We start from the raw sequence: 25,034 nt of genomic DNA, 5'->3' as shown, positions 1-25,034 counted from the left end.
CCAGTCGTGGTTATTTTTTCGATTTTAGTTTCATTTACTACGCTCTCTTGGCACAAACCCACATACGCTGTCAGCATACAACCATCCCAAGATCTGGCTAGGGATTGATTCATAGGAATAGTGCTGCCGCACTAAAAGAACACAAAAGAAACTCCCCCTACAGTAACTGCGTAGCAACACGCCAAAACTACAGAAAAGGAATTCGCCAGACCCTCCACGGAGGATCAGTGGTTAGAGCGCTCGGCTGTCGAGCCGGAGTACCTGGGTTCGAACCCAACCGCGGCGGACGCGTTTCGCTGGAGGCGGAACGCAAAGGCGCCCGTGTGCTGCGCGGTGTCAGTCTACGTTAGACATCCCCAGGTGGTCGAAATTATTCGGAAGACCTCCACTACGGCACCTATTGTTCTCTTCCTCTCTTTCACTCCCACCTTCCTCCCTTCCCTTACGGTGCAGTCCAGGTGTCCGCCGAGATAAGTGACACAGATAGTGCGCTATTTCCTTTCCTCAAAAACCAATTTCCCACTTTACCAACTCGCCAGCGAGAGGAATTTTGCGCAATAAACGGTCCATGGCTTTTAATCAATCAAATGGCTTTTAGGCACCGTAGGAACGAAAGCTCAGCTTTCCGGTACATGGCGGTTTAGTTCTGCAAACTGCCACCGCAGGCCGCTTCACTCTGCACTTCTCCTATCGCTTTTCTTTCCCCCTTTCTTTCCTCGCATAGCCGCACGCGGTGAGACGGGAGAAACACCGCGGCGTTGTTGGGCTGTCGGCTTAACCTTTGTTCGGACACGGCCAGCCGCGATGTACGCGAGCGAGAGAGCGCGCTCGTCGAGACCGGCTGCGGTTCGGATTGCCTTCAACACTGTGAGAGGAGGGGGAAGCGGGAAGAAATCTGCAAACGAAAGAAAAATATCAATGCAGCGTAAAGGCTTCTCTACGCCTGACGAACGCATGCTGAGTAATCGGATATCGAGAAAGGCGCCTGTGCTCCGTCTCACGAGATGTTTGCAGCACACGAAAGGTAGAGCTCGAATCAGGACGGCACGCACTACATAAGTGTGTTCCTACGGGCCCCTCGCCCTGCCAGTAACTGACAAGTGGCTCCATCCATGTGAAAGAAGGCGTACTAGTAGTTAGCTTCTTTCTACCTCTAGCAGGTGGCGCTTGATGTCTTTTTATTATTTCATCTCTTTGTTTTTGGACAGGCGGCCGCCTGTTCTAAAGGGACTCGCCCAATTTTTTTCTTTTTTTTATGTCACCACCAGTTGGTATCAGTTGCTTGTTGTCACGTCACAGTTATTTTCAGTGTTGCTCTCAGGTGTATATAAATTTGTTTCTTTCATCGTGGTCACTACTCTATTAAGCTGGGTCGAATGCAGGCCGGGGAAGCCGAATGTCGATGGTGGTGAAATGCAAAAGGAGCCCTTGCGCTGCGCGTAGGTGAACGCCCAAGCGAACAAAATTAATCCGGAGTCTTCTACTACGCCGTCTGCCATATCTCATGAGAGACGATGTTGTTTACTGCTGTCACACTGGCACTTTCGATCGCAATCCCGCAGATCGAAATCCAAGTCGATGCAGATCCGAAGTTGCTACACTGCGAATTCAATCGCGATCAGCCGCCATCCTGCTGAACCGAATGTAGCACGATCGAGGGGTCGCTGCGAGCATCATTCCGAAGCTACACGCCACCAGAAACAAAATATTGCCGCGAATCTTTGTAGCGTTTGTTTGTTGTGTTTATTTGTTCATGCTTCAAGGCTGCCGGCGCGCCGCTTTGTCGCTTCGTTTGTGGCGCAAGACGTGCCTAGAATAATTTCGATTCATCGCATCCGGGTGGAGCCGATTCTACTTTGTGCCAGAATCTTTTAGTAACTTCCACGCTTTATCTCGAAGGTTCGCTATCAGCTTTAAAGAGAGCACGGCCGACAGCGACGGACATTCTGTTCGACGACCGCCGATCACGCTTGTTGCTACGCCGCCGCCGAGTGATTCAGTTCCTTGCTGGCGCAAGTCAGCCCGAATAAAGAGTTTTGTTTCGAAGACATTCTCGCTGTGTTCCTGTTCGCCGGACTGCAGTCACCACTACGTGAAATCTGGTGGAGGTGCTAACGGATGTCCCTGCCGCCCTCACCCCCTGGGAGCCGTCAGAGCAGCCCGAGCCGTCTCGAAGACCACGCGAAAGCCGCTGAAGCCGCCCCCCCCCCCCCCCCCCCCCCCCCGCAGGCGACGGGCGAAGCAGCCGTCTTCTCTAGAGGTGTCCACCAGAATTCGGTCTGCCACCGGGCCGCAAGCGAGCGAAGAAGGACCCCTGTATTTCGACTTAAGGCATGGCTTGCACACCAGCCCCCATTATTTTACATCAGCCCCGACTGCCGCCCACGTTGAACGCTTCACCGGGCAAGGATCCCGAGGAATGTTTAGAACAGTTTGAGCGTGTCGCCGTGTTCAACAGTTGGGACGACCAGACTAAAAAGAGCCATGTTTTGTTTCCCTTGGAAGGACCAGCGAGAATTTGGTTCGAGAACAACGAAGCTTCGCTAGCGACGTGTGAATTATTCAAACGGGAGTTCCTCAAGGCCTTCACGATCACTATCAGGAAAGAACGAGCTCAGCTGCTTCTACAGTCTCGCATCCAACACCCGAACGAGTCAGTGACCGCTTATGTAGAAGATATGAAGCGCCATTTTCGTCGAGTCGATCCTGACATGGCGGAGGAGAAGAAAGTGGAGCTTTTGATGCGTGGTGCTAAAGAGGAACTTTTCGGCCGTCTGGCCCGCAACCCACCGAAGACGGTCGCGGAATTCACCAGTGAAGCAGCCGCCATAGAGAGAACCTTGAAAGCATGAGCGCGTCATTTTCCTCGGGAGCCCCAAGTGACTTCGACTGCTCTCTCAGATAGCACAGCATTCGGAGGCAGCCTGCGGGATGTTATCCGCGAAATTGTACGGGAAGAGCTGCGTCGCCTGCTACCATCTTTCAACCAGCCTCAAGTAGCGACCCTTGAGGAAATCGTACGCGAAGTGCAGCATGCGCTTGGCACCCCGTCCATAGAGTAATATAGAAGTAAAGAGCGGACACTCCCGTAGGCTCCAGCGGCCGTTTTTTGTGCGCAGCACACCTAGCCGACCCGGGGAAACGCACTGGCCTCAGAGATGATAGGCGAAAAACAGGAATATTGCAGGCTCTACTTTCATTTTCGGTTTCGTTCTCGCATGCATAGCGTCGGTTCGTGCAGGTTTGCCCAGGTGTCAAGTGCACGGAACTTTGCATTGCTATTACATGCTATTACCCTACCGCTTGGAGTCACGCAAAAGAACGTAAATGCAACGACACAATCACACAAGATGATCTTGACTGAGGTGTGTTTTTTTTATGCAAAACATGCTTGAAAAACATACTTGAGAAAACTTATTGGCATGAAGCTTTTGCTCACGCAGGATGGCATAACCAAGCCATATTTTAGAGTTCATAAAAAGAGGCGCGCGCGCGCGCGCGCACGCACGCGCGCACGCACGCACGCGCGCACGCACGCACGCACGCACGCACGCACGCGCACGCACACGCACACGCACACGCACACGCACACGCACACACACACACACACACACACACACACACACACACACACACACACACACACACACACACACACACACACACATTGTTTTGACGTGGTTTGAGAACCACGAGGCTACCCTTACCACCTGGGAGGCGTTTTTCCGGAGTCTCCTGGCCACGTTCCCCAACGCTGACCGCCGGGAGAAGGCTGAAGCTGCGCTGCACTCCCGAAATCAGCGCACGAACGAAAGTTTGCGCATGTATACCGAAGATATGGCCCGTCTCTTCAAGCGCGCCGACCCCATCATGACAGAGGAGAAGAAGCTGCGCCATCTCATGCGTGGGGTTAAGCAGGAGCTGTTCGCGGGCCTCGTGCGCACCCCATCCCGCACGGTGGCGGAATTTATAACCGAGGCGACCACGATGGAGACGACGCTACAGCAACGGGCCCGCCAGTACAACCGGGACATCAACAGCATGGTGCCCGAAGGCTTTTCGTCGTGTCTCAGCGGCAGTGCAGACACACTGCGCGAACTAATTCGCTCAGTTGTTCGGGAGGAACTTAAACGGATCCATCTGCCCCAGGTTGCACCACCTGCGCCGCTGACAGCGCTGACCGAAGTCGTCAGGGACGAGGTGCGACAGGTTGCGCAGGCGCCTCCTGTACCCGAAGCGCCGCCCCGGTTCGATGAGAGACCTACGTACGCATCCGTTGTACGTCGCACGACTGGCTACGGTCCCATTATCCCGACGCCTGGCGTGACCAACATCGCTGGTCCACGCCCTCGCACGTCGGATTTGTGGCGAAATCCGGACCGCAGGCCTCTTTGCTACCACTGTGGGGAGCCCGGTCACCTCTACCGAGCGTGTCCGTACCGCCAAGTCGGCCTTCGCGGTTTCCATCCCGACGCACCTTGCCCTCAGAACGGCGAACGACCGCATGAAATTGCGCAGCATCTCTGGGCACGCCAGAACCCTGTCTCCTCTGGAAGGCGCGAATCCCGTTTGCCTTCGCCTCTACGTTATCGCTCTTCCAGCCCTGGCCGCCAGAGTAGCTCTGCTGGCCGTCGCTCGCCGAGTCCGCGTCGGGAAAACTAACACCAGCGACCTCTGGAGGCAAGGCCGCTGACGTCGGGACGTGTCAAGATCCTCCATCGTGCAACCCTCGAGCCGACGATACCTCGATAGAGAGAGGCAGCGACAGTATCAGATACGCTGCATCCGATTTGTGTGTGACAATTGATGGCACTCAGATTACCGCGCTGCTCGATACCGGTGCTGATTATTCTGTTATGAGCTGTGCCTTTGCTGGAGAACTCAAGAAGGTTCTGACACCGTGGACGGGGACCTCCATTCGCACCGCTGGTGGACACCTAATTTCCCCTGTGGGCAAGTGCACGGCCAGAGTTGGGATTAGTGGTTTCACGTACGTTGGTGAATTTGTTATACTCCCCGAGTGTTCCAGAGACTTGATTCTGGGGTTCGACTTCCTGCAGTCGAACGGCGCTGTGATTGACTTTCAGGAGGCACGCGTCGCGTTCTCGACCAAACAGGCCGTGGCGCGCTTTGACTCCCGCGATCCCTGCAGCAACGCCCTGCGCATTGTCGAGAACGACGTTACGGTGCCGCCGCGGTGCAGTGTTCTGGTGCTCGTGCGGAATGACCTCTTTCACGACTACGAGGGCCTAGCGGACAGCAGTAGTCCACTGCTGCTTAAGCGGGGACTTGCCGTTGCAAGAGGTCTCGTCCAACTACGTGACGGCCGCACCCACGTCCTCCTGACTAACTTTGACAACGAATATCAGCACCTGGTCAAAGGCATGGCTATTGCCTTCCTCCACGACGTTGCTGAGGTTCCAGGTTTGTGCACCGTGGGAGGACCCACTCCGGAGTATGCTGGCCCACATCACGTTCTTCAGTCAGTCAGAATAAATCCTGCCCTGCCTGTCGGTTCAGAGGGATCTTCTGTCGGTCCTCTTGGCAGACTTTGCGGACTGTTTCGCTACGTGCTCGAAGGTCGGCCGAACTCCACTCGCCAAGCATCGTATCATCACTGATGAGTCTACGCGACCCGTCTGCCAGCGCCCCTATCGTGTTTCCCCGGTGGAGAGAGAAGCCATTCAGAATCAGGTTGCCGAGATGCTTGCAGACGATGTCATTCAGCCGTCCACTAGTCCGTGGGCATCGCCTGTGGTTCTTGTCAAAAAAAAGGACAATACTCTGCGTTTCTGCGTGGACTACAGGAAACTTAACAAAGTGACCAAAAAGGACGTTTACCCGCTGCCCAGGATAGATGACGCGCTCGACCGATTGCGGAATGCCCGATACTTCTCGTCATTAGATCTTAAAAGCGGGTACTGGCAAATCGAAGTGGACGAGGGAGACCGGGAGAAGATGGCTTTCGTGACGCCTGACGGCCTCTATGAGTTTAAAGTGCTTCCATTTGGTCTGTGCTCAGCACCGGCCACGTTCCAACGCATGATGGACACTGTTCTCTCCGGCTTGAAATGGCAGTCCTGCTTGGTGTACCTAGACGATGTCGTTATATTTTCGACCACCTTTGACCAACACTTGGATCGGTTGCGCATTGTGCTGCAAGCGCTCAAATCCGCGCAACTCACCATCAAAGCCGAGAAATGCCATTATGGCTTTGAGGAACTTCGCTTTCTTGGTCACGTTGTCAGCGCACAAGGTGTTCGCCCGGGCCCTGACAAGACCGCTGCCGTCTCAGGTTTTCCACGCCCAACTGACAAGAAGGCTGTTCGCCGGTTTTTGGGTCTGTGCTCCTATTATAGGCGCTTTATTCAAGATTTCTCAAACATGGCGGAACCGCTGAACGCACTGACCCGTGACGACACGGCCTTCCTGTGGGGTACCGACGAAGAGGCTGCATTTATCGAGCTTCGCAGCCGTCTGAAAAGCACTCCGATACTCGGCCATTTCGACCAGCATGCTGCCACGGACATCCACACTGACGCCAGCAATGTTGGCCTTGGTGCAGTACTGATCCAGTGGCAAGACGGTGCAGAACGGGTCATCAGTTATGCTAGTCGAACACTTACGCGCTCCGAGACCAATTATTCTACGACGGAGAAAGAATGTCTTGCAGCGATATGGGCCATCTGCAAGTTCCGACCGTACCTATACGGACGACCCTTCCGTGTGGTAAGCGACCACCACTCCTTATGCTGGTTGGCGAGCCTCAAAGACCCCTCAGGACGCTTGGCTAGATGGAGCTTACGCCTGCAAGAATACGACTTAACAGTAGTTTACAAGTCTGGCCGTAAGCATCAGGATGCGGATTGTCGGTCGCGCGCGCCTATCCCAATCAATACCGAAGAAACCACCGATGATTTTCCTTTCCTGGGCTGTGTTAGTACCACCCAAATGGCGCAGCTTCAGAGGGCGGACTAGGAGTTGGCGCCGCTCATCGATTACCTCGAAGGCAGTGAAGCTCCCATTCGGCGTGTTTTTCTTCGAGGGCTTCACGCCTTCACTTTACGGTCTGGTGTTCTCTACAAGCGCAACTTTGCCAACAGCGAAGAAGTGTTCCTACTTGTCGTACCATCACAGCTGCGGTCTGAGATCTTGAGTGCCTGTCACGATGCACCATCCGCCGGCCACCTTGGTGTCAGCCGTACACTCGCGCGGATTAGACAAAAGTATTATTTGCCCAGGATACTACCATCGGTGCGGGCCTACGTAAAAACATGCCGTGAATGCCAACGTCGGAAGACTCCTCCATTGAAACCAGCCGGATTTCTTCACCCCGTCGATCCACCGAAGACCCCTTTCCAACAAGTGGGCATGGACCTCCTTGGTCCATTTCCGAAGTCTCTGTCTGGAAAGCGTTGGATAGTCGTTGCGACTGACTACCTCACACGGTATGCTGAGACCACGTCTCTTGTCAAAGGCACTGCTGCTGAAGTGGCGCAGTTCTTCGTCCACAACATTGTCTTGCGTCATGGGGCACCCGCCGTTGTTGTTACTGACCGGGGAACTGCTTTCACGGCCCGCTTAACCAAGTCCGTGATGACTGTGACGCACACGACCCATCGACGTGCTACGGCGTATCACCCGCAGACAAACGGGTTAGTAGAGCGACTCAACCGCACACTAGCCGACATGCTATCAATGTACGTTGATGTCAAGCATCGAACTTGGGACACCATTCTGCCATACGTAACGTTTGCGTACAACACCGCTCTGCAGGAAACAACCCGACCGACCCCCTTTCAGCTTGTCTTCGGTCGGCTGGTGACCACCCCGTTGGATGCTATGTTGCCCGTCGACCCTTACTGCGACTTTGACGCTGACCTCGACGTAGACACCTTCGTTCAGCGTGCTGAGGAAGCGCGGCAATTGGCACGTCTGCGAATTAACCGCCAACAGGAGACTGACGCCGCTAGGTGCAACCTTGGACGCCGTTTCGTCAGTTACGCGCCCGGCGACCTTGTGTGGATTTGGACACCTGTTCGTCGCCGTGGGCTTTCTGAAAAGTTGCTGCGCCGATACTTCGGCCCTTACGAAGTAGTGCGCCGCATCAGTGAAGTGACTTATGCAGTTGCTCCCGCCCCGACAGCTTCTTCATCGAGCCGGTCGCACCGAACTGAAGTCGTGCACATTGTTCGCAGAAGCCTTATCACGACCGGCTACCTGACTGAACTGCGGTTCTCTGCAGCTGTGTTCTACCCTCTCGCTGTCTTTTCTCTCCTAGCCGCATCGTGTCGATGCTGCAGAAGAGGGGGGCAGTGATACATGCCTTCGAAGAGACAGAAGTAGTGCATGCGCTAGTAGAGGAAGAAGTTGGTTGTCTCTCTCGCGCGCGCTCGAACCACTGAGGGACCGCCGCAGGTTTTTTCGTCTCTGCGCCGGTGTTCTATTCGTGTTGCACGCTACAATATCTGCCAAAAATGTTCAGTTATGACCATTACGAAAAGTGAGGAACACCACCTTGATAAATTAATCTACAAGTTTTCACGTGCTTAAAGGAATAGACACACCGTTCTTTGATCTGTGATTTATAGCTTGCAATGATGCTAATCGGAATGTTACACATGGATGAGCAGGAGACATTTTTTTTTTCACTTAATTACCTTCAAGGCCAGCGGGCATAGCAGAAAAGAGTGCGGGTGCATTAGAAAAAGTTGGGACAAAAAAGACAGTGTAGTGAATATATGTACACAAACAAATGAAATTGTTGATGTCTGGGAAACAGGTTGCATAAATGCACTAAGGATAGGTAACAAAAATGCCTCACAGAACAAGCAAGCAAAAAAGCAGGTAGGCATAAGTAACTATTCCAAACAAATGCAGAAGAAAACCGACAGTCGAGGCAAAGATATAATACAAAGAGCACGCATTACAAAATGTTCCTGCAGTAAAAAATGAAACGAAGCCATGGCAGGCAACACCCTCATGAGGTTATGTCATGTAATTAGCAGGTTATTTAAAGCAACTGCTTTGAATTCAGCCTTATCAGCTTTACCAACGACAGTGGGGAAGAAGATTTACATAAGACAGCTAAATAATTCAATACCGATTATCTTCTCTCTCCTGTTTTGTATTGAACAGCCGAGCGAGGACTACAACATCAAAGTTCAGCGTAGGTCACGTGAAGAACGCAAAACACAGGGAGAGAATCGCTACTCAGCCGGTAATTACTGCAACGCTAAGTGAGCATTCCTTGGCAGAAATCATAGGAAGGGAAAAAGCACCAGTTTTATCCCAGTTTTTTCAATCGACTACATAACCCTAAACTGAGTTTTGACATTAGTCACTTGTGAACTGTGAAACGAGGTAAAGTGAGGAAAAATATGCTATTCTAAATTATTTTGTGGGTGTGGTTAAAATAGCAGGAAAAACCATGCATAGTAACAATTTATGTATCATTTTATAAGAAGGAACTTCAAAGGAAATATATTGTCTGCACTTTCATTTCAGGCAGAAATGGTGCCCGGAAATGATGCACAGTGGACATTATGGATAGCGAACGCAACAATTCTGTACTGTACCTGGCAAATATAACTGGTCCTCAGATAGAAAAATAACCTACTTGAGCCTCGCACAACATCTGAATTTAAAAATAAGATGGACTATCTGCTGGAGCATTTCAATCCTGTCAGATGGGACAGACAAGGTGGCAAACAATTAACTAGGATTGAAATAAGCTTTCACTAATGTAAAAAACCTGTGTAACTGTGCTCTTTCAAAAGATTTTCCTATTTGAACAGTTATGCCTTAAACCTCTCAGGCTGCAAAGCAGAAACAAAGGACAGAAATCGAACTTGGTTCAAGCTGCAATCAACAAAACGGGTATATGCGAGCACAACAGTATGTGACAGTATGTGTTTACATCTTTGGAAAATGTTCCCTGCGAAGTGCCGAACAGAACTGGAAACGTATGCCAGACAGTTTGCCACATCGAACCGAGGAAACATTGCGCTGGTGTGAGACGCTTTAAACACTGGACAGAAAGGAGGACTATCTCCTGGAACGTTTTGAAAGTTCTGTCGGGTGGGACAGTCGAATGGCCATACAAGTTACCAAGAGCATAAGTGGCTTTCAGTAACGCAAAGTGCTTCCGCTCTTTCAAGAGATGCCTCAAATAAAGAATTAGGCCTTAAACTTGTCAAACTGCGAACCAGAAACAGAGGTCTGAAATCGAACTTTGTCCAGGTTGCGATTAACGAAACGAGTATGCCAGCACAAGCGTATACGACAGTACATCTTTAAAAATTGTTCTCTGCACACCATTGAACAGAATGGAAAAATTATTCCAGACAGTTTGTTATACAGGGCTAAGCAAACATTACGCTTGTGGGAGATGCTTTCAACGATGGAAAGAAAGATGGACTCCATTTCCTGGAACATTTCGAAATTTTTGTCAGATGGGGGAGTCAAATTGCCGTACAACTTTCCAGGAACATGATAGGCTTTGAGTAGCATAAAGTACTTGTGTGCCTGTACCGTGCCATGCTTTTCTCTGAAAGTATCCGAACAACTATAGCCCTTGGAGTGCTTATCGAGAAACATTTTGATGAGATACCCAGCAACATAACACGATACTGAATCATCAACAATATGAGATTCCTTCAGTGAAGAAAGTTTCTGTATATCCTGAAGTGCTGGAAAGTTATCCGAACAAGACTGCTCAACATGATCACCAAGAGATGGCCTTTGCAATGAAATTTAACACAGTTCACGAAGAAGCACGGTGTGATCTTCCTCAACATTTCCTTTGTCTGAAAGTTTCATGATCTTGTTAAGCATGATGTGCTTTAGGCCACATATGAAATGGACAGTGGGGTTTGAGTTACATCCCTGCCTTTGTCAAATGCAGCCGAACATATTTTACAATGGATCCTGCTGTAGGCGCCTTGTAAGGAAGAAGGTAAAGCCATACTTATTTGAAAGCTTATCCCACATCAAAAGAACTGCCCTTATTGTCACTTGCCTCCCAGTAACCGTATGTGGCTGGCGCCTGCCTTCAAACCTCCATGCAGCAACCCAAGGTATGGCAGCCTCGAGGAAGTCTGTCACCTCAGAATGTCCTTCTTGAATTGCATACCGCAATTTTGAGCATTTCTCCTGGGGCTGGAACTGTTCAGAGCATCGAACAACTTATAAATCCGGTCGCAAAAGTTTGCTGTGCTAAGCGCAGCGTCTGGCAACTCCTTTACATAGACAAGTGCCGTAATAGCAATGCAAACAGATGCGCTAAAGACTTGGGTTGCTCGTTTAACCTTCATATTGCTGAATGGTTTTTGAAAAATATGCCTTTCCGTCAACTTTGGTGCCATTCTAAGCCGGATCTCGTGTGTTGAATGGTACAATTTAGTGATATGTACCCAGTCGACGACCTCGCTTCCAATATGCAGCTTGTGCATTTGCAGATTGTTTCGCGTAGTTTTCACAAGGTGTGGAACATCGAAAATGAAGAAGATTCGATTATCATCGACAGTGAAAAAAGGCTGAACAACCGATACACCCAGCTGCCTGGCTAAGCTCACATTGGAGGCTCCCTGGTCACATATAATGCATTTCACAATGATGTCAATCTCAATCAGCTGTTTGATGAGAGACAATAATAAGGAACACAATTCTGATGACGGTGTTGATGCATGGCCAAGTGTATAGGCGATTGGCTGAACCTATCGTTTAGATATGCCAGACAACAGGGCTACCAAGGCTCTGTCTGCAATGATTGATGTTCGTTGAACACCATTGTCAGTAAACCCCTGTACAAGGTCTTGGTTTGCTTCATAGGACAGGTTTTTTTAAGCATCATTTCATTGAATATCAGTAAACACACACGGTCACGCTCACACCATGACCTAGTTGATGACGAAATAGATGTCAATATGCCTGGAATTATACCAGGTGACATTCTTATGTCAGACAGCCACCTCCTGATGGAACGTTCTGTGGGCAAGAAGAGAAAAGAGGACAAATATCGGTATGCTTTTGGGCCATGAAAATGCAAGCGCAATGCAATTTTCTTCAACCGCTGGGTAAAGCGTCTTCCCTTGCCTTTTCCTCTCATACCAACATGGCCTTGCAGAAGCTCAAACACTTCGTCTGACACATGGGGACGAATGGAGGCAAGCAGTTCGGAAATCGTGTGCACGGCTTTAACCTTTTGTTTCCGCAGTCTCCCAATGGTCTTTCTGTATTTTGAGACCTGTCCTTGAAGGCGCCTGATGACGTTTTCCTGCCGAGGCCTGCATTTTGCAGGAAGTGCAGCAGAGATGCTTGCAGAACCTGTAGTCAGAGAAAGAAAATAACGAATAGCCACACAGTTAAGTACTGGATTAAAGTTCCTTAATCCTTACAGCTTTCGTTTCTCTTGTGAAAAAATTACGGACGGTATAACAGGAATGGCTGGGAAACAAAGGATTGCCTTAAAAGTGCATAGATGTAATCTCAAGAGCAGAAAATGCCATTTGTATGAGATACACTATGCAGTTGCATGTACCCTCTACAATCAGTTAATTGGGATGGTAAAAATCATGTAAATCATTTTGATTGAATACTTTTTTAATGAATAAGCTACAATGCCATCCTTGACATGCTAAATTACAGCTGCAAATGCAGACCAAACTGGTGCAGTTTCTGCGTTTGTCTGCTATGCAGTCATTTTTTGTGCCTGTGTGTGTGTCTGTTTGTCTGTGTGCGTGTGTGCCTGTGTGTGTGGATGACATAACTATGAAGAGGTCAAGTAAGGTTTAGTGCCGACTGCATTCAAGAAATTATCAGCGATAGTCAGTGTCCAAGCATATCTATCACTAAACTCTATTTGCACTTTGTGTACCTGCTTTTATACAAGTTATGAAGTACAGCTTTCAAGCACACTTTGCAGACATTAAATGGAACACAAATAGTTTATGGATGTTTGCCATAAAATGCAAGGCACACAATGATAGAAGTGAACAGAATGAGTGTTAGGGGTAGCGATCTCTAAGTGGACACCTGCCCAAAGAGGAATTTCAGAACTTCTACTGACACACACAAGAAAGGGTGCTGAAGAAAAGAGATTTCTGGTGGGATACCCGGAGAAATTCGTTTATCTTCATAACTGCGCATAAGATACAGGAACAGAACAAAGAACGAAAACGCATACACAGCACAGGCTTCTTGTGTTTCGAAAGACTACAGCAGACGTTTCATACTATACACCCACTAGGTAATAGGAAGAAACATAATAATGGGTGCGTTTATCTGCTCATCCGTAGGCCATCTACTCCCGCCAGAGAAATAAATATAATATCTAGGAGGTCGAAATTCATACTGACGAGTTTAGCACTTTCCCTTTTTTTTTCATTTGGGTTTTCTTTCTTTCAATCCCCCAGCTCTTGCTTCTTGTTGATGCCACATGTCTTTATTTAGGTTATAGTTCCGTCGATATGGTTTGCACCTTTTACGACTGTTTTCACATAGCGTCTATCTTGGGCTCACATGAAGCATTCTTCCTTGTTGATTCCATCTTTCACGCCTAGATTAATCTCCGCTGTTCAGGTTTTCACCTTTTAGACATGGCTTTTGCAAGTGCGCTTTTCAGGTTCTTTTGGCGCAGGTTGGTTCCATCTAGATTTAGAAGTAGTCACCTTCATTACCATAATAATCAGTGTTTATGAGCGTATGCGCATTATACTTTTTGCCCCATTTGCCCCATTTCTGACACCTGCCTTTCTGTAGTGGTCACAGTGAACATTGTTGCTTTGCACTTTCGCTCTCTTCCTAGGCTTCTCGATGTGATATGTTCTAGTATTCAGTGCCGCGTGGGCTCGTAAACTTCGAGCACTTTGACTGATGACATCATATGTTCGCAAGATGTTTACTGCACCAGTTCCTTCCTGATATGGTGTAGTCAAAGCGACCATACTAATCAGATAAAGGCATTGGGTTTTTACTTTTGTTTCGCTGTTACCTGCTGACTGCAGAATACGAAAAGTCTGCTGCAATCTTTCGAAACAACAGCTGGAAATCTCCGCTGTTTGTGTATTCTGTAATCTGTCCTTGTCTCTTTCGTGCAGTTTTGAAGGTGCTGTACGAGACCACCCTTTTAATGACCACAATAAGAAGATTTCACCTGCTGGATAGCTCACAGGGAACAGGACTTTCATGGTGGTAACTTAAAGCTGACTCTCCAATACCACCACAACAGGAAAAAACATTACACAAGTAGCATGAGGTGGTGAACAAATGCCTCTTACCTTCAAGTGGCATGCTTCTGTCCTCCAGTGGTTCACTACTGCTTTGAAATGCCGTGCAGCTGCCACTTACCACGGGTTCTGCATGCAGGGAAGAAATTTAGACACGAAACTTAAAAAGCTGATTCTCCCCAAGTAACACCGATAAAAAAGCATTACACAAGAAGCATGAGGTGGAAAACAAATGCCTCTCACCTTCAAGTGGCATGCTTGTGCCCTCCAGTTGCTCACTTGTGCCCTGAGGTGCCGTGCAGTTGCCACTTGCAATGGGTGCAGCATGCAGGAAAGACAATTAGACCGGCAACAGCAACAGTGAGCACCACCACAAAACAGTGTGAACTACTCCATACCAAAGTAATTATGCAATAAGCAAGTGGTGCAAAATAAAAAACTCCTCACCTTCAAGCACAGTGCTTGTGTTCCCTGCACTTTCCAAAATAGGCTGCCTCTCATAGTTGGCACTTGTGGGCTGTGCTATCGAAGGAAAGGAAACACACCGTGTACTTCGGTCAGTTTTTCCTGCAAAAACCTCTATGCGCTTGTAGGGTTAGGTATGCCAAAGCTACCGAGATCAACACGCAAGAACACTAAGGATGCCAGTGCATAGCAGACATCATGAAGATAAAAAAATTGAGAGTGGGAGGAAAACAAGGGCCCATGAGCTTTCACACAGAAAAGAAAGTTTCCTTGAATGAACAGAAATAATGATGGATCCTCCGGGCACAGAATAAACTAGATTGAATGGGTGCCGGAACTTAAAGGCACACATAAACATGCTTCTGCAGCAATGACTAAATGTCATACCCACATAAATACACAGGCAGATTTTTTCAACAAGCATGCAACAGTTAATACAATGATCTAACTCAGTGAGTCTACTCACGCGTTTTCAATTAGCACAAGGACAGAATGTTTATTACTAACAAAAGTGTTTGGTGCTTGAACAGACAGGAACAATGCGGTGCACTTAACAAGGGCAAAAAGGAACTTTAAAACAGGACGTACGAAGAGCCCACCCTTTAACACAAACACACACATCTGGATCCTTACAGCTAGACAGGACTATCAAGCTACGTCTTTTGAAAGTGAAACGCGAGAGAGTTTTTTTATCCATTTTATTCCATTCTAACGGCCCTGCTCGAGTGCCTTCCTAAAGAGAATAGTCTTTTTCTGCTCCTAAAAAGGTAAGGATCAAAAAGCGTGTTCATGTCTCGGCTGCCCTCCTGAGAGAGCGACAGTGGTTGCGTCCTTCCATTTTATATGTAGTATTATGCACAAGAAACGTATTCGTTGCCATGGCTTACTCAGATGCTTTGTCACTTTACACACATCACATCAGCAACTCATGGCATCTCATTATACGAGTCAGGTTCTACTGCGGCATCACGGAACCAGGTTGTAGCTTGGGTGTTTGTTTTGATTTCATGACAAGATTATGTCAGATAACTCCTGCAACGATGTTCAGACTTGACATGTGACGTCATGACAGGGTCACGTGGTTCGTATACGACGCTACCACTAGATAATGTAAGAGGCGCATGCGTTGGGAACTCCATCACATCTAGGGATGTCTGAATTGCCTGCAGACGGAAATGTTATTGTGACGTCGCAAACTGGCGACCAGTCTGGATTTCGCATCGCAATACTGGAAAACAGCACCGACCCCGGCTTTTCTGCGACACGGGTTCCTTATGTTGTCGCGCAAGAATCGGTGCGTAATACTCTAAACACAACAAATATGTTACCTGCAGTTGTCACGATCCACCACTGTATCGATGAGTGGGAGCAGCATACTGCAGTCAGCAACTCCGGATGTTGAGAACTTTACATTTGTTATGCTCTTATACGTTACACTGGAGACACATCCCACATGAGTCTCAAGATGGGACTGTACAAGACAAAAGACGTTTTCAGTGTAGAAGGAAGCACACAACATTCAATGAGAAGAATAAAAACACTGGTCATGGTAAGGCACCATATGGACAAAGAGACGGATTACTCAGTAAAGAGTGCAAGCCACTGGGACAGTATGATGACCTTGTGCCCCAAAACAGGAATGTTCGAAACACAACAGCCACAACAGGGGCAAAAAGTAGATGTTACGTGGGGTGGTCGATTGTGGGGCTTAACGTCCCAAAGCGACTCAGGCTATGAGAGACGCCATAGTAGAGGGCTCCTGATAATTTAGACCATCTGGAGGTCTTTAACGTGCACTGACATCACACAGTACTCGGGTCTCAACATTTCACCTCCATCGAAATGAAGCCACCGCGGCCGGGTTCGAACCCGCGTCTTTTGGGTCAGCAGCCGTGTACCATAACCACTGAGCCACCACGGAGGGACACATGCTGTTAGGTTGTAATGTAGTCGACACCAAGGAATATTACTTGCTTTTTGTCATTAATGTTGGAAAGAAATAGTGATCATGCATTTTTACGGCGCAAGGACATCTGAGGCTGAAGGGAGCCATGGCACAAAGTACTTTCAGTCTACTCAAGGTGGGTCAAAGACCCATTTCTCAAGCGTATCACCCCAAAGCAGCCGAGCACCAGGCCAGGGGACAGCTTGTACCCACTCTATCACCGGTGGGCACCCGGCGGCACTGGGGCTCGAACCCCGTATTTCCCGCATGCGAGGCGGATGCTCAACCACTGGGTCGCCGCTGCAGTTATTAATGTTTAAAAGTAGTACAAACAGCACTTTTTACTATGGAAACAAATGCACATATATGTCACATTCTAAAAAATGAAAGTTACCCCAAGCTAGCATAACTTGAGAGCACGTCAGTGGAGGCGCAGTGGGAACTGCACTTTTTGAGAGCTTTGTTCGAGCAGGGCCCATAAAGCAGTGAGCAGAAAAGTGCTCGCTGCACATGTAATAGCACCTGCTGAGTGCAGAAGCTGGCCTTGAAAGAAGCTCGTCACGCCCGGCGTACTGCACTCATGCTTTTGCCCTGGGGAGAGAGATTATTCTTTAGCAATGGTATCTGGCTTGATGCTTGTTGAACATATCTCCGCAAATTTGGCGTAAGTGGTGCTGAAGTGCAAGTACAGATCAGAATGTCTAGATTTACGCACAACACATGGCAGAAGGTGACACCAAGGGTGATTTTAACCAAAACAGCACTGGATCGGTAGAAGATATTAGCAGGCAGTTGTTGTCCCAAGACGATGTTTCAGCTATCAGACGTGATGGGTGCACTTGCAAGATGTGCAGCGTCAAAAATAAATACGGCTACGTTTGAAGTTTACAACGGTATTTTAAACTGAATGTGGATGCTTTCGACGAGTAGAACTGAAAGTAAATGAAAAGAAATATACACATGTGTGCACAGACTGACGTCTCCACAGAAATTCAGCTTACGTTGAAAACAAGTGGCAACATTAAGCAATTAAAATGTATACCTGCTGTCTCGTGGCAAACAGAAGAATTTTGTGCCTGGCTTCCTTCGAGTTTTTTCATTGTTGCCGCACCACGTGACACAGCAGTACCTGCCGTAGCCCGCACTTCCCGGTGGCATGGCCTGAGAACATAGAAAAGCCACAATTTTGCATATCGGCAAATTCCTGCGTTGAGATAAACCTAATGAACACTAACAAAAATACAAAATACACAATTTCTCACAACGCATGCTACGCGTAGCTAACCAAATTCACACAAAGACGATATCATAGTTGAATTCACATGTCCTGAAGCCACCGTGTGCAGCTTTAGTAAATAAAACAAACGGCCCTCGCGCCGAATGCTACAGTTATGCGCTATTTCTTGTTCGAAATATGCGTATTTAGAGCTGTGCCCCCCAGTGAGACACATAGAGGAATATTTAGGTGCAGACAGTACAGCAAGAATAGCGAACTGCGGTCTTACCAAGAAACAACTGTCGCAGCACCACAGCAGTACACAAAACGGACGTGCCCAAGAAGCTTGCAGACGCCGCAAAAAAATACAGCCGCTCACACCGTCGGTCTGTCGCTCACTGCCGCCTGGACGTGCTTGCCCGTTGGCTTCACGCACTTAAAAAACGCCGCTGTTGCTGACGTAACTGAGGCCGTAGGCGCGCAGCGCACGTCACTGCAAGCCAAGACACGCCAAGACCATACTCTTTTTCTTTTTTTTATTTGCACATTCAGTGCCATCTGGCGGAAACGGGGAAGCGCCTAACTCGGCCGCGAAAGGGCCCGAGTGTCCGCTCTTTACTTTTATGTTACTCTATGCCCCGTCATCTACGCCTCCAGCTGAAGCTCCAACCTTAACCTACGCTGCTGCACTACGTAGTCCTCAGCCCCAACGCGAGAGCCGAAGTCCGCCTGTTCGACGTGAACCAGCTGTTCCCGAACGGCGTCCCCCTGGCCCCGCCCGCCCAACCTACGAACGACGCCCAAGCCCCAGGAAGTGCGACGCTTGGAGGACTTCAAACAACCGCCCTCTGTCTTTCTATTGCGGCGAAGCCGGTCATGTACTTCGCCACTGCCCGTACAGACGCATCGGCCGGCGTGGTTTCGCCATCGACGCCCCACGACCATTACCCGGCCAGCGACCACGGGAAATCGACGACTACCTGCAAAGGGGAGAGTACGTGTCGTCAAGCCGTCTTTCCCGCTCGCCGTCGCCGTCCTCCACACGTTTTGCATCACCGGGCCGCAGCTACGCCGCGGCTGTCCGAGGAAGGTACCCTAGCCCACGTAGGGCAAACTAAACAAAGCAACGTGTTTTGGTCAGGTTGCTTGCCGAGGAAACGACGAAGATCATCCAGCGACCACGCCATATGAAGACGGTGCACCCACTATGCCGACGCGGCATACAATGACAACCTCGACCACGACGCGAATCACCTTCAAAAGGACGCCGCCATCAGGAAAAGCTTCCACCACACGCCCCACCCGCAATTCACATATCCGACGAAGCCGTGACCCGACGCCGAAGATGACGGGCAACGCCAGAGCCAGGACATCCGACTAAGAAGTCGTTATCGACGGCCGGAAAGTTACCGCTCGGGTCGACACAGGAGCCGATTATTCGGTGATGAATAGACAATTCGCTGCGTAGCTGAGGAAAGTAACGACCGCGTGGGATGGCCCACAAACTCGCACCGCAGGGGGCCACCTCATTACGCCATCAGAACGATGCACAGCGCGAGTGACTCTCAAGGAACATACCTATCCCGCGAACTTCGTAGTGCTACGCCAATGTTCCCGCGAAGTGATCTTGGGCATGGATTTCCTTAATGAGCATCAAGCGATCATCGACCTGCGATCCAAGATGATCACACTTTCCACGGACGAGGCCATCCCGTCGATATGAACTCCGGAACATCACGTTGCGCTCAGTATCCCGGAGGAACAAGTGAGTGGCCCACCCCGCTCAAGCGTCATCATCACCGTCATCATCATCACCGTCATTACCGCCATCATCATCATCACTGAAGCCATTATCGAGGGGAACATGCAGTTGCTTCTCGACCGAGGAATCGGCATCGCAAGAGGCATCGCACATTTCCGCAAAGGACAAGCCGAAGTATTGTTGATTAACTTCAGCGAAGAATACAAGGCACGCTAAAAGAGGAACGACGATTGCATTCCTCGACGAAATATCCGACGTACGGGACTTCTTCACGCTCTCCGACCCATTCTTAGAAGATTCGCCTGACCAAGAGACCTCACCCACTTTCGACATAAACCCAGCCCTGGCCCGGAACAGACAAGGCGAGATTCGGAATCTCCTTCGAAGCTACAACGAGTGCTTGTCGTCATCGCCGAAGGTCCGACAAACGCCGATTGCCAAACATCGCATTATAACCGACCAGCATGCCGACCTCTCCGCTAGAGCCCCTACTGAGTGTCGCCGCGAGAACGACAAGCCATCCGGGACCAAGTGGAAGAAATGCTGCGCGACGACGGTATTCAGCCTTCAAAGAGCCCCTGGGCGGCACCTGTTGTTCTAGTGAGAAAGAAAGACGGTGCAATTCGATTCTGCGTTGATTACCGCAGCTTGAACAACATCACAAAGAAGGACGTCTCCCCCTCCCCCGCATCGACGACACATTGGACCGGCTCTGCAACGCTAAGTGTTTCTCATCGATGGACCTGAAGAGCGGCTACTGGCAAATAGAGGTCGACGAGAGAGATCGCGAGAAGTCCGCATTCATCACTCCAGGTGGCCTCTTCGAGTTCAAGGTGATGCCGTTTGGTCTCTGTTCCGCACCAGCGACATTTCAGCGAGTAATGGATACAGTGCTGGCAGGCCTGAAGTGGCAGATTTGTCTGGTATATTTAGATGACGTCGTTGTCTTCGCCTCGAAATTTGAGGAGCACTTGAAAATGCATCGAACAGTTCTAGACGCAATCAAATCGTCCGGGCTAACCTTGAAAGCAGAGAAGTGCCACTTTGCCTATGAAGAGCTACTGTTTCTAGGCCACATTCTCAGCAAGGAGGGAGTACGGCCAGACCCGCAGAAAACCACTCCTATCGCAATGTTTCCACCACCGGCCGATAAGAAAGCTGTGCGCAGATTCCTCTGACTGTGCGCGTACTAGCGACGATTTGTGAAGAACTTCCACTGACCCTCCTGACAAAGGCAGACGTGCCATTTAAATGGGAATCGCAGCAAGCGGAAGCCTTCAAGGAACTTCAGCATTGTTTACAGTCCCCACCGATCCTCGCGCACTTCGATGAAAACGGCGAGACTGAAATTCATACCGACGCAAGTAGTGTGGGCCTAGGCGCTGTTCTCGTTCAGAAAATTGAAGGTCATCGCGTACGCTAGCCGTTCCCTGTCCAAAGCCGAAGCTAATTATTAGACAACTGAGAAGGAGTGCCTTGCCATCATCTGGGCTACGTCGAAATTCTGCCCCTACCTGTACGCACAACCGTTCAAGGTGGTCAGCGATCACCACGCACTGTGCTGTCTCGCCAGCTTGAAGGACCTCTCCGGCCGCCTTGCTGGATGGAGCCTGCGGCTCCAGGAGTTTGATGTAACCGTCGTTTACAAGTCCGGACGCAAACACTCTGACGCCGACTGCCTGTCAAGAGCCGCTGTAGCTGCACCGCCACGGGACGACGATGAGGACGCCTTCCTGAGGCCCATCAGCTCTAGCTCTTTTGCACAACAGCAACGTTCGGACCCCGACATAAAATGCCTCATCGAATACTTGGAAGGCAAGGTTTCTTCACCCCCCGCCTCTTTCAAGCGAGGATTGTCTTCGTTCTGTTTACAGAAAGATGTCCTCGTGAAAACAAACTTTGCAGCTAACAAGACAGCCTACCTCCTTGTTGTACCTGTAAGTCTGCGCGGAGAAGTTCTTCAGGCCTCACACGACGAGCCGACAGCTGGACATCTCGGGTTTTCTCGCTCCCTCCGCCGCATTCAAGACAAGTATTACTGGCCCCGACTGTCTGCTGATGTCGCACATTACGTGAAAACCTGCCGAGATTGTCAGCGACGAAAGACCCCTCTAACCCGACCAGCAGGATTTCTGAACGCCATTGAATCCCCGTCAAGGCCCTTTTAGCAAATCGGCATGGACTTGCTTGGCCCTTTGCCGAAATCAACATCTGGAAATAAGTGGATCATTATAGCGACCGACTACCTGACCCGCTACGCCGAAGCAAAAGCCCTACCTAACGGAAATGCAGCAGAAGTCGCCAACTTTTTCGTGGAGAACATTCTTCTGCGACACGGCGCCCCCGATGTGCTCATCACTGAGAGAGGAACAGCATTCACGGCGGAACTGACGCAAGCCATCCTCCATTATAGTCAAACCAGCCACCGGAGAACAACTAACTGCATACCACCCGCAGACCAAGGGACTGACCGGGCACTTCAACAAAACCATCGCGGATATGCTCGCGATGTATGTCGACGCCGAACACAAAACCTGGAACGTCACCTTGCCATATGTAGTCTTCGCCTATTACACCGCAGTGCAGGAGACCACCCAGATGACGCCTTTTAGGCTCGTCCATGGCAGAGAGGCCACGCCCACGCTGGACGCCATGCTGCCGAATGTTACCGAAGAAGATAACGTCGACGTCGCCGCCTACCTACAACACGCAGTAGAAGCCCGAAGACTTGCCCGATTAAGGATGAAAGACCAGCAGCGGACCGACGCCACATGCTACAACCTACGAAGATGCAACGCGGAATACAAGCCAGGAGACCGAGTCTGGGTTTGGACGCCCATTGGCCGCCGAGGATTGAGTGAAAAGCTTTTGCGACGCTATTTCGGCCCGTACGAGGTTCTTCGTCGGCTAGGTGAATTGGACTATGAAGTCGTTCCTGACCAAATGACTGCATCCCAGCGACGCCGCGTACGACCAGAAGTAGTCCATGTCGTACGCGTAAAGCCCTATCATGCACGCTAAAGGACGCCGTGTTTCCACATTCTGTGTTTATTTTTGCACAATCCATTTTTGATTGTTGATAACCGCATTATGTTCTTATGCATCGAGTCAATGCTTCTTTCAAAGGGGAGTAATGCCGCGAATCTTTGTAGCGTTTGTTTGTTGTGTTTATTTGTTCATGCTTCAGGGCTGCCGGCACGCCGCTTTATCGCTTCGTTAGTGACGCAAGACGCGCCTAGAATTATCTCTATTCATCGCATCCAGGCGGAGCCGATTCTACTTTGCGCCAGAATGTTGTAGTAACTTCCACGCTTTATCTCGAAGGTTCGCTATCAGCTTTAAAGAGAGCACTGCCGACAGCGGCGGACATTCTGTTCGACGACCGCCGATCACGCTTGTTGCTATGCCGCCGCCGAGTGATTCGGTTCTTTGCGGGCGCAAGGCAGCCCGAATAAAGAGTTTCGTTTCGAAGACATTCTCGCTGTGTTCCTGTTCGCCGAACTGCAGTCACCACTACGTGACATTATTGCAGCTAAATCTAAAGAGTACTGAGATATTTCTGATAAATTAGAGCTCAATTTTAAAGCATTTTCTGTGTACGTACGCACGTATCGTGTAGTTGCGTGCTCACGCTAAGGGCGCGTTACGGGATTCATTGACAAGCAGCGGCGCCCTGCTCGCCCGCTTCGGAATACATACAGGCGCGACCGTAAGTAAACGGAGCACGCTATTGCGCTCGAAGTGCGATCACGCTTTCTCCATTGGTAATGAAGAAGCTCTACAAGAAAGCCCGCCAACCTCCTCTACCAGCATGTGCGCACCACTGCTGGAAATTTCAATTAGGTGACGCGTGAAAAATATTCGAAGACAGTTGCGTGCTCCGTTTACTTTTGTCCGCGCCTGTACATTTCACCGCTGCTGGATCCTTACACGCGGTACCTTGCTGAAACGAGAAATGGTAGCTATTCGCTTTTATTTCCCACACTCTCGACCACGCATAGAGGTTTAAGTGATAACTAACACCTGTTAGTTCTCATATTCATAACGAGCCCCCCATTCCCCTTTCCTCGTCTGCTTAATTGCTTAACGAGGGCCTCGGTTCTGGCAGCCTTGATGCCTTAGGAAGCATAAGAGGTTTCTCACACAACTTCCGCCCTCGCCGTTCGATGACGTTCTACGTCACACCAGCGGTAACTGAGGACGTGCTACGTCCACCGCTTATGAACGTGGGTGGCGCCGGTGAACACTCCCAAGGTTAGGTTATTTGTAAACATAAATAGCCCCGAAAGCAGAAGGTTTGACAGCCGTCGCCGTAGCTCAGCGGTAGAGCACCGGACGCGTAATTCGGAGGTCGTGGGTTCGGATCCCACCGGCGGCATGTGGTTGTTTTTTCTTCTGCTTTTCTAATCAATTAGCATTAAGCGATAACATATTCAGTAATATAAATTGATCAACAGCACAAAATAAATAAATTAATAATCCCCTGTGCCTCTTGGTTTCTGTGGCTGTTGCCTTCTCTCACCTGTTTTTCAGATAATTTTGTGATTTTCAAGCTCTTAGGCCCCTCTGATGTGTGTTTACATCGCAAGAACTAGACCTGGTGAAGCAGTTGTCTTGCTTTTAGAAACTTATTCCATTTTCTACTATTCGCAGCTTTCCTTCTTGGAACGAAAAAAAAAAGTTCGCAATGCACAGACCCTAGTTATCAGTAATTACGGATGAAAACTTCTTCAACACAGAGTTTGTATGCTTTGGCTAGTTGTCTCTAGATAGCGCAACCGTTCACGCGTGCCCCAGAGGGACGCTACAGCACCGCCAGCCAAAAATGTTTCGTTTACACCATTTACAGGGTAATTTACAGCGAAAGTAATTAAGCTGCTTTTTCTGCTCATAGTTAAAAATTTTCACTAGAAAGTTTTGATAAATTATTTTTTTTATTCAATTCATTAGAAATCGGTGGCAATGATGTTAGTATGCACAGCGCCATTTCGTATGTACCAGTCTGACTAACTAATCGCAATCGAGTGGATACGTTTAGCAGCTGTCCACCTCGATCGCGCTTCAAACTTCAACCGCGTTCGAGACCGATCGCGGTCCGCAGTGGCCGCGTGACAGGGGTATTACTCTCACTGCGACAGTACAGAATCATCCCGACTGTTAAGCTAGAAGCCTACGTCGTCGGGGGCCCCTTTCCCTCTTTCGCCGGTAAAGGCCGATTCACACGACGGACCGTTCGCCCGCGGCCCGCGCACTACGTGTGCATGCGTCAGCACATTGAGGGGAGGGCGGTCGGCGGCCATCCATCCATGCATCTAGCGCGCCTCTCAAAGTGCTGACGTATGCACACGTACTGCGCGGGCCGCGGGCGAACGGTCCGTCGTGTGAATCGGCCTTAACTACCGTGTCCGCGGAATTCTG

At 49.6% G+C, this 25,034-nt stretch overlaps 1 pseudogene; it reads left to right on the top strand.

The window, feature by feature from the left end:
* Positions 1-3,987: 3,987 nt before the first annotated feature.
* Positions 3,988-10,938, top strand: LOC149361525 (uncharacterized; annotated as a pseudogene).
* Positions 10,939-25,034: the final 14,096 nt, after the last annotated feature.

Source organism: Amblyomma mixtum, chromosome 2 (assembly GCF_055824585.1).
Source record: "Amblyomma mixtum isolate Tamu chromosome 2, ASM5582458v1, whole genome shotgun sequence".
Taxonomy (NCBI): Eukaryota; Metazoa; Arthropoda; class Arachnida; order Ixodida; family Ixodidae; genus Amblyomma; species Amblyomma mixtum.
Note: the sequence above shows the minus strand (reverse complement) of the source record. Positions and strands in the feature narration are given on the sequence as shown.